The following is a 9,421-nucleotide window of genomic DNA, read 5'->3' as shown; positions in this document are numbered from 1 at the left end:
TGGCTGGTGCTGGTGGCTGACGTGTTCTGACAGCTAGCTTCGCCTGTTGATGGTGGAGCCCGGCCTGGCCTGGCAGCTAACTAATAAACTGTGCGGGCCATTCAGTGTCGTACTTTCCCTTGAGTGTATCATTACACTGCAGCTCCATCTGAATCTGCACAGGTGCACTTCAGCAAAGTCCGCTGACTTGGTTCAACATTACTTGGCAACAGGGAAAGTGAGGCAGGTTGCACTGGTGCATTTGTGACAGCTTCACTTGAAATGCCTTCACCGCATCATACATGCCATGTCCACGAACAGACAGATTTCCTTGCTGAGCTCAAAAACTATTGAGAACTTTTCCCCAACTCAGCCAACGGAACTCTGTATGATATGGAATGTCGGCAAACTCTGAATATATTTCCCACATAAGCTCAGATAAAATTTACGGTTTGCATTGCGGTGATCATTACATGCTCCATTTTTAGGACTTCACCACACAGCGTTTCCTGGTGTATGATGCAGTGATATGCTGTTAACTCACCGGTACAGTTTTCCTCCTGCATATTTACTCGCATCCTACTGACTAGTCCGCTTTTTTCACCACACAACACCAGCGCTCCATCTGTTGTAAGTCCAACAAGTTTGTCCCAGGGCAGTTTCATGTCGGTTACCCTTTGACATACGTTTTAAAAAATGTCTTTTCCTGTCGTTGTCCCGTGCATCGATTTAATGTTCAATATTTCCTCTCCACGGATGAAGATGGCCAGATGTCCATCATGTCTGCACTTTCATCCACAGCAAGAGAGTATGCAATAAAGTTTTTGCTTCTTTCACACAACTGTGTTCTTAAATCAGTGGCCATCTCACAAACCCGATCAGCAATCGTATTTCTGCTCAGGCTCACAATTGCCAAAATCTGCGTTTTGTCTGGACACAAGACGTCGCACACCTTCATCATGCAGCTCTTCAGAGTGGTACCGGGCTGATTTTGGCTATCTCCTCTGCTACAATAAAACTTGCGTTCACAACTGCTTCACTTTGGGATTTTGCTCTGGTGAAAAAAGTCTGCTGAAATGTCACATTCTTCTTTAGCTCCTCCCCTTTGTGAGTGTGGACGCTTCATCTCTTTGCTCTTGAATGCTTTGCTTCTTATATTGATTTTTATTGATTTTTATGCTGATTTTTTCCCTTTTTTCCGTGTGAGCTTACCTGCGATAACTTCTGGACACTTGTAGATCATTAGGAGTAGAGTGTTCTTAACAGAAACAGCAACATTTTATGGTTACCTTGTCCTCAGCGCTCCGTGTGTCTGTGGCCTAGACACAGCTGAAGCCTGATTACAGCGTCTGGGCACCGAGCAGCCTCAATAGCCTGGAAAGGTGCTAACCGCTAGGCTAACTAGCAACAAGATGCCTTCCCTCTCCACAGATGACTACCACAGCCTCCTGCAGAAGATTGCAGTACTGGAGACAAAAATTCATCGCTTAGAAGTAAACGTGGAGGTAAATGGACTGTGTGGAAATGAAACAACCTTGCCTTTGATTCAAAACAATGGCGATGAGCAAGCTAGTACACAGCTAAGGAGCACAGATAACATGACCAAGAAAGTAGACTCTGTGCATTATTATAAATCCTCAAGTGATAATCCCCCCTTAGACTGTCTTGGTACAAAACCAAGACATAAATCATGTCTCCTGGAAGGGGGAGGACGTATCACAGGCAGGGCACAGCGAGCTGAAATCTCTGAAACCGACTGGCCTTCACTTCCTACGAGACAGAGAAGCTCTTCTACCCCTATATACGGGAGGAAACAGGACTGGACAACCGTGAATAGGAAGGTTAACAACAAACCTCCAAAACAACTGAATGTGAAACTGCAGAACAGATTTGCTCCACTATCAAAGGACCCTGGATCTATATCGGACAACCATCCATCTAAAAGCAGCGAAATAAGGTCTGAAAATCTGTTGAAAAGTGAAAGGCCACAGGGAAAGCTAAAGGCTAGGCCTGAAACTCTGATTGTGGGTGACTCTGCCGTAAAGGATGTACAAAGGATGTGCGGTAAGAACACTAAAGTCCTCTGCTTTCCTAACGATATGGTCAACAACCTGAAGGAGAGAATTCTTCAAATTGCAGATGAATATCCAACTGTGACAAACATTGTTCTGCATACAGGGTCAAACGATGTGTCCAAACAACAGTCAGAGGTTCTGAAACGGGACTTTACTGGATTATTAAATACTGTAAACTCTCTGAATGCAGTTGTATTCATCAGTGGACCTGTACCGCCGGTCAGAGGAGGAGACGAGAGATTCAGCAGGTTGTTTACACTGAATAAATGGCTTATATCAGCATGTGCTGACCACTCAGTGCACTTTATCGACAACTTTAATACTTTTTGGGAACACAGGCATCTGTTCAAAGCAAATGGATTTAATTTTAACAAGTCAGGGGTGAAACTGTTCACCTCCAACTTGTTTTATTCCATACGTCATCCATCCGTGCTTGGTGCCAAGGCTGAGATAAACGAGGAGTTATCTCATAAAGAGGAACAAACAGTACTCCAAGAACAGACAAAGCCCAGCAGAAACCTTGAGGAGGAGCTCCATTTGCCCCCACCCGGGAAGAGCCTCAGAAAGGAGAGACATCCATGGCATCTGAGGAAGAGCCTCAGAAAGGAGAGACATCTAAGGCAAGAAGAGGGGTCCCTATTTGCCTCCAACTCTCTCAACAACACCAACGACCAGGACAAGGGACCACGACCTTCCCCAGTCCCCCAAACCCCTGACAGGCCATCACCCTCCTCCCCCTCCCTTTCTCCCTCCTCCCCACACCTGAAATTCACTGAGGAGATGATGGAGCGGGTCAATGCTGGGCTCAGATCTACCCCCCGTCCCAATCCCTTTTTGTCCCCCATAAACCCCCCACCAGAGCGGCCAAAGGTTCGCCATCGAGCCCCACCCTCAACAGAGCAATCGAAGTCACATTGCCCAGCCTCGCCCCCCTTAGTTCCTCTTCATGCCCTGTCTCCACAGTCTGATGCGTGATGTGTGAAGGGTCTGGGCTGTGAGGATTATGGCAGTGATGACTTTTCCCAGGAGAAGCTGGGACCCTGTTTACTAGAAGGTTTTAAAATTTCTGTACTTTTAGGTGACAGGAGACATGTGGCCTGGTCAAAACACAGAGAGCTGCACTCTAAAAGATCTTTAAACATAGTAAACATACCTTGTGTGCCACAGACTGCTCCCAAACACGAGGGGACAAGTAATACCTCTAAAACACTTAAGTTGGCTTTATTAAACATTAGATCTCTAGCTGGGAAAACATTTTTAATTAATGATTTAATCACTGAGCACAGCCTTGATTTTATGTTTTTAACTGAAACTTGGTTGGACCAAAGTAACAGTGGAGCTGTTCTCATCGAGACGACCCCTCCTAACTACAGTTTTATCAGTGAGGTCAGGGCGAGCAGGAGAGGAGGAGGGGTTGCTGTCTTATTTAATGAATCATTTCAATGTAAGCAGCTATCTCCTGGAAGTTTTCAGTCTTTTGAATATGTGGCTTTACAGCTGAAGGCCCCATCCAAAGTTGTGTTTCTTAATGTTTACAGGCCTCCCAAATACTGCACAGACTTTTTTAATGACCTCAGTGAACTGCTGTCTGTGATCTGTGTTGATTTTGACTGTGTAATTATTGCTGGGGATTTTAACATTCATGTGGACAACCCTCAGGACAAAGGGACTAAAGACCTGAGTAACACTCTGGGCAACTTTGGGCTGACTCAGCATGTAACAGAGGCCACACATAATAGAGGACACACTCTTGACCTACTGATCTCCAAAGGCCTGAGCATTTCAAAGGTTACTGTGTCTGATGTGGGCCTGTCTGATCATTACTGTGTTTTCTTTGAAAGTAAAATCTCAGCCCACACAAATATATCAACAGCAGTGATCACAAAACGGTGTATAACTGAACACAGTAGTGCAATTTTTAACCAGGTCTTCCCATTAACACCTGACCTGCCCAGAGGGTCAGTCAATGAGCTCGTCAATAGCTTCAATGCTAACATGTTAAATGTAATGGACACTATTGCTCCCATTAAGGTGAAGGTTATCTCTGGAAGGAAAAAGTCTCCATGGAGAAACTCCACACTGGTGAAAAAAGAAAAAAGAGAGTGTAGGAAAGCTGAGCGCAGATGGAGAAAAACAAACCTCCAGGTTCATTATGACATTTATAAAGAGAAACTTCACAATTATAATTTACAACTGAGGAATGCAAGGAGGTCCTACTTCTCTGACATCATCACTAAAAACAGCCATAATGCTCGGGTCTTATTTTCTACAGTTGACAGGCTAACAAACCCTCCTGTGTCAGTGGCAGCTGAACTTCATTCGACCATGGCCTGCAATGACTTTGCCAAATTCTTCACTGAAAAAATCCAAAAAATTAGACAAGCAATTGGTACATCAACAGCAGATCCAGGATATGTACTGTGTCCACCAAAAAACTGTTTAAACACCATGAAACAGTTTCAACCTATTAACAGCAAAGACCTGGAGGACATCTTAGGTAAACTGAACAACTCCTCCTGCTGTTTAGATGTCCTGCCAACAAGTTTTTTCAAAAAGGTCTCAAAGACTTTAGAGTCAGACCTGTTACAGATCGTCAACTTTTCTTTATTATCAGGTGTGTTTCCAGAATCACTAAAAACTGCTGTAATCAAACCTATACTGAAAAAGGACAATCTTGACAAGACACAAATGAACAACTACAGGCCGATCTCAAATCTCCCGTTTTTAAGTAAGATCATTGAAAAAGCAGTTTCTCAACAGCTCAGTTACTTCTTAAAACAGAATAATTGCTACGATGCCTTCCAGTCAGGTTTTAGACAGAACCACAGCACTGAAACCGCTCTGACCAAAGTGTTTAATGACATATGTCTGAATACAGACAGTGGAAAAATGTCAGTCCTAGTTTTACTGGATCTCAGTGCAGCATTTGATACAGTTGACCACAACATATTACTCAAACGACTGGAGAACTGGACAGGTCTTTCAGGAACTGTACTAAACTGGTTCAAAACATACGTAGAAAACAGGAAATACTTTGTATCAATAGGTAACTTCACATCTGAGCAGACAAGTATCACATGTGGAGTTCCCCAAGGTTCCATCTTGGGACCCCCTCTGTTTAACATGTACATGCTCCCACTGGCACAGATTATAAACAACAACAAAATAAACTATCACAGCTATGCAGATGACACACAAATATATATCACAATGTCACCAGGAGACCGAGGCCCTGTACAGGCTCTTGGTAAATGCATTGAGGAAATCAATGACTGGTTGTGCCACAATTTTCTCCAGCTAAACAAAAACAAAACTGAGGTAATAGTCTTTGGCGCCAAAGAAAAACGATTACAGGTCACCAGAGAACTTCAATCTATACATCTAAAAACCACAAACCAGGCAAGAAATTTGGGTGTAGTGATGGATGCAGACCTAAACTTAGAAAAACACATTAAGACAATAACAAAGTCAGCTTACTATCACCTCAAGAATATATCAAGGATAAAAGATCTGATGTCTCAACAGGACCTGGAAAAACTAGTCCATGCATTCATCTTTAGTAGGCTTGATTACTGTAACAGCATCTTTACAGGTCTACCTAAAAAATCAGTCAGACAACTGCAGCTCATTCAGAACTCTGCTGCTCGAGTCCTCACTAAGACCAAAAAAGTGGACCACATCAGTCCAGCTCTGAGGTCTTTACACTGGCTGCCTGTCCGTCAGAGGATAGACTTTAAAGTTCTGATGCTGGCCTATAAAGCTCTGAATGGTTTAGGACCAAAATACATCAATGACCTCCTGACCCAGTATGAACCATCCAGATCCCTCAGGTCATCTGGATCCGGTCTTTTATCAGTTCCCAGAGTCAGAACCAGACACGGAGAAGCTGCATTCAGCTTTTATGCTCCTTATATCTGGAACAAACTCCCAGAAAGCCTCAGATCAGCTGAAACACTCAGTTTATTTAAATCCAGGTTGAAGACTCACCTGTTCTCAGCTGCATTTGAATAAAGCACCAAATCCACACTTTAAGCTTAAATTTCAAAACTTACATTTAACTACTGATTTTATCTACTGTTCTGATTTTATCTGTTTTGATTTTATATACTGTTTTGTTTGTTTGTTTGTTTGTTTGTTAATTAGTTAGTTAGTTTATTTGCTTGTTTTAATCAATTTTAAATCATGCTTTTTATTTGTTCTTGTTTCTAATGTCTCTGTAAAGCACTTTGAATCACCTTGTTGTTGAATTGTGCTATACAAATAAACTTGCCTTGCCTTACTTTCTTTAGTTTCTGCTCTGCATTTAGGTTTTTCAGCTTATCCTGACTTTTTGTCTTGTAGTGCGTCTTAAATGAAATTCCTTAACTACAGCCACATTAGCTCCACCAATAAGACACACGGGATTACCAGCAATGTCTGTAAACATATATTCAGTCACCCACTGGCGCTGAAAGGCTCTGCTTTCAGAATCAACTTTTCTCTTCGCCATTGTGAGCGGCTAGCTTCGCAATAACAGAAGTTTGACTTGATTGACGCGGGAATGTTCCCAGTTAGTCCAGCGTTCAGCAAGGAGGGTGCAGCGCTGCATTATTGGATCTGTAGTTAGTATATTATTAGCGCCTCATATCACCGGGCCATGCATAACACTAATAGTACATCTACATAAAATTATCTCGCAGGCCGGATATAAATGTACGCCGTATGTATAAATGTACATGTAATTCTTTGTTTTTACATTCATCAGGTCCCAATCAGCCCAAATAGCAAAGAGAAATTAAAAATGCATGCCATGAAAGATTTCGGGTTTTAGGAGATTAAATTAAGAAAGTATACTTTTATATTTTTTTAAACTTTATATTTAAGTTTATAACTGACATTTATGCAAAATGATGAAGTAAATGCAGAATAAACGCAAATAATTTATGCTTAAATTCAAAAAGAATTTGAATAGTTTTCTTCAATCTTTTAGCACAGGTTCTCTCCTGTGAAATAAAACTTTTTAAAAAACCTATATACTAATGGGTACGTATACACTATATAATATATATATATTAGTTCTGAAAAACAACTGAAATGTTTAATCAGATTCATCACTGTGGATTAATTTTGATTTATCACAATTAAAAATAATTAATTTTTATTCTATATTAATCACATTTCATTTTGCATGAGCAAACAGACTCAAGAAAAAAGGGGAAATATACGCACTTAACATGTTTATTGAACATCTTGAACATTCATGTTAACAAAAAACTCTGTAAACATTTATCCACTCTCTCGCTTTCATTGTTGGGGAGGCACTTCATGTCCTTTAAACGAGGAACCAAAGCTATGCAAAGCGCGTGTTCTTATAGGTCTACAGTTTGTTGCAATATACTTGGCAATTGTGTCAGTCATTCTCTCCAAGGTAGACTTAGTGAGTCCCCGATGCTCCGTGAGTGGTTTGTCGCAAACTGGTTGACGCGTTAGCCAAAGTCCTAGCAGCATCCCCGGCTAACATATGCTTCACTTCAATGTGATATTTTAAGCTGGAAGTGCTTCGGTGCAAATAAAATTTCTTCCTGCACAATGTGTATCATACTTTATGTTGGTCAACTGTTCCATCTTGTTATTTTTTTAATACTCAAATCTCATCTTCCACATTGAGTTGATTGGTTCAGCTGCCCGTCACTACCAGATCAACTGTGAAGGTAACTCTACTTGGACAAACTGCACAAAATGCGTTGACGGATACATTTCAGGGATTTCGAGTCATTCTGCACTCCAGATGCGTTAATCGCGTTGACCGTGATGGCGGATTAATTTGCGCATTAATTTTGACAGCACTAATCTATCTATCTATCTATCTATCTATCTATCTATCTATCTATCTATCTATCTATCTATAGAGAGAGATTAATTTAGTGAGTTGATTCTAATAGACTATATGCGCCTTAGCATATGCTAATTCCAGTGGGGAGACTCCTGTAGAGCGCTGCGTTTCCGCTGTGATGTTTGTGCATTGTTTATGGTCGGGTTTTCCAAAACAAGTCAACCACGGGTTGACAGGTGTTATGTTCTAAAATGAACCAGCGATAGGTGAAATCCGCAAAGTAGCCAACTTTATTTTTTACAATTATCATAAATGTTTTAAGGCTGTAAACCCCCTCACTGCATACTTCACACTTTTCTCATACAGGCATGAACATTTTCACATGTTTCTCTCTTTTTTTTAAACACTCTCAAAGTTCAAACCTTTGTAGAAAAATAAGTCCAGTATTACAGAATGAAACCAAAGATCAAACCCTGTTTTCATTTCCAGAACATGGCGATAGAGCAGCTGTGAGAGAATTCAACATCAATTAATCATTAATGAATCAGTGAATCAGAAGTCCAACTTTTTGTGTGATGATTAACATCTTTCTCTGCCTTTTGGGTGCTATCGCAGGTGCCTTTGTTGGGAAGAGAACTTGCAAACATACAGTACAGCACTTCAGAGACACACTGCTAGTGATCAATGTATTGATTCTGTACTGTACAGGAGAGACAGGACAGAGATCGACAATGGTCCACAGCCAATCAGGACACGCAGAATGCGTTGTAAAAAAAACCCCCCAAAAAACCACGCAAAGTTGCACTAAAAAATCCGCGAAACAGTGCAGTGAACCATGTTGTAGCGAGGGACCACTGTAATTTTGAACATACCCTTCATAAATACTAATATATAGAGACTCTTACTGGAAATCATTCATTTTTTTTATATCATGTGGCTTTTTCACAGTTTGTTGACATGCTGTGTAGGTGTGTACTTGACTAGCTGCTATCAACATAACGGTGGAAACCTTTGACTATTGTTCACCTGTAGTTTGAATGCTGGACATTTGCCTGTTTAAATCATGAGAACTGTCACTACACAGTGATGTGCTGAATGTGGATGATGTGTCTTCTGATTTTGTAATGCAGTTCTGATTGTGTTGAGTGATGTAAACAACCAATTGATCTACACTCTTCAAGCGTCAAAATTTATTGAGTGTTCCCACCTTCTGCTCTTTCCGTTTTCGTATTTTGGACATGATTTTTGAGTCCATCTTTGGAGTAGCAATTGACCGCAAAATAAAGCTACCGGAAACTCTACATCTGGACTTAAAACAGGAAGTTTGCATTTTCTCGTGCATAGGGGATATTGGCAATGTCAGTCAGTAGGTCAGTGGTTCCCAAACTTTTTTTGGTAAGCCCCCCTTTGTTATACAAAGGGGAGGATGTGTTTGTGCCATCCTCCCCTTTGTTTGTGCCCCCCCGTAAATAACTGTACGTAATTAAAAGTGAATAAAGTGTCGGCAGTATAAAAAGAGTGTAGAGTAGTTTCTGTTTATGTGTGTGGGAAATGG

The sequence above is a fragment of the Astatotilapia calliptera genome, chromosome 14 (genome assembly GCF_964374335.1).
Source record: "Astatotilapia calliptera chromosome 14, fAstCal68.1, whole genome shotgun sequence".
NCBI lineage: Eukaryota > Metazoa > Chordata > Actinopteri > Cichliformes > Cichlidae > Astatotilapia > Astatotilapia calliptera.
This window is presented reverse-complemented; position numbering follows the sequence as displayed.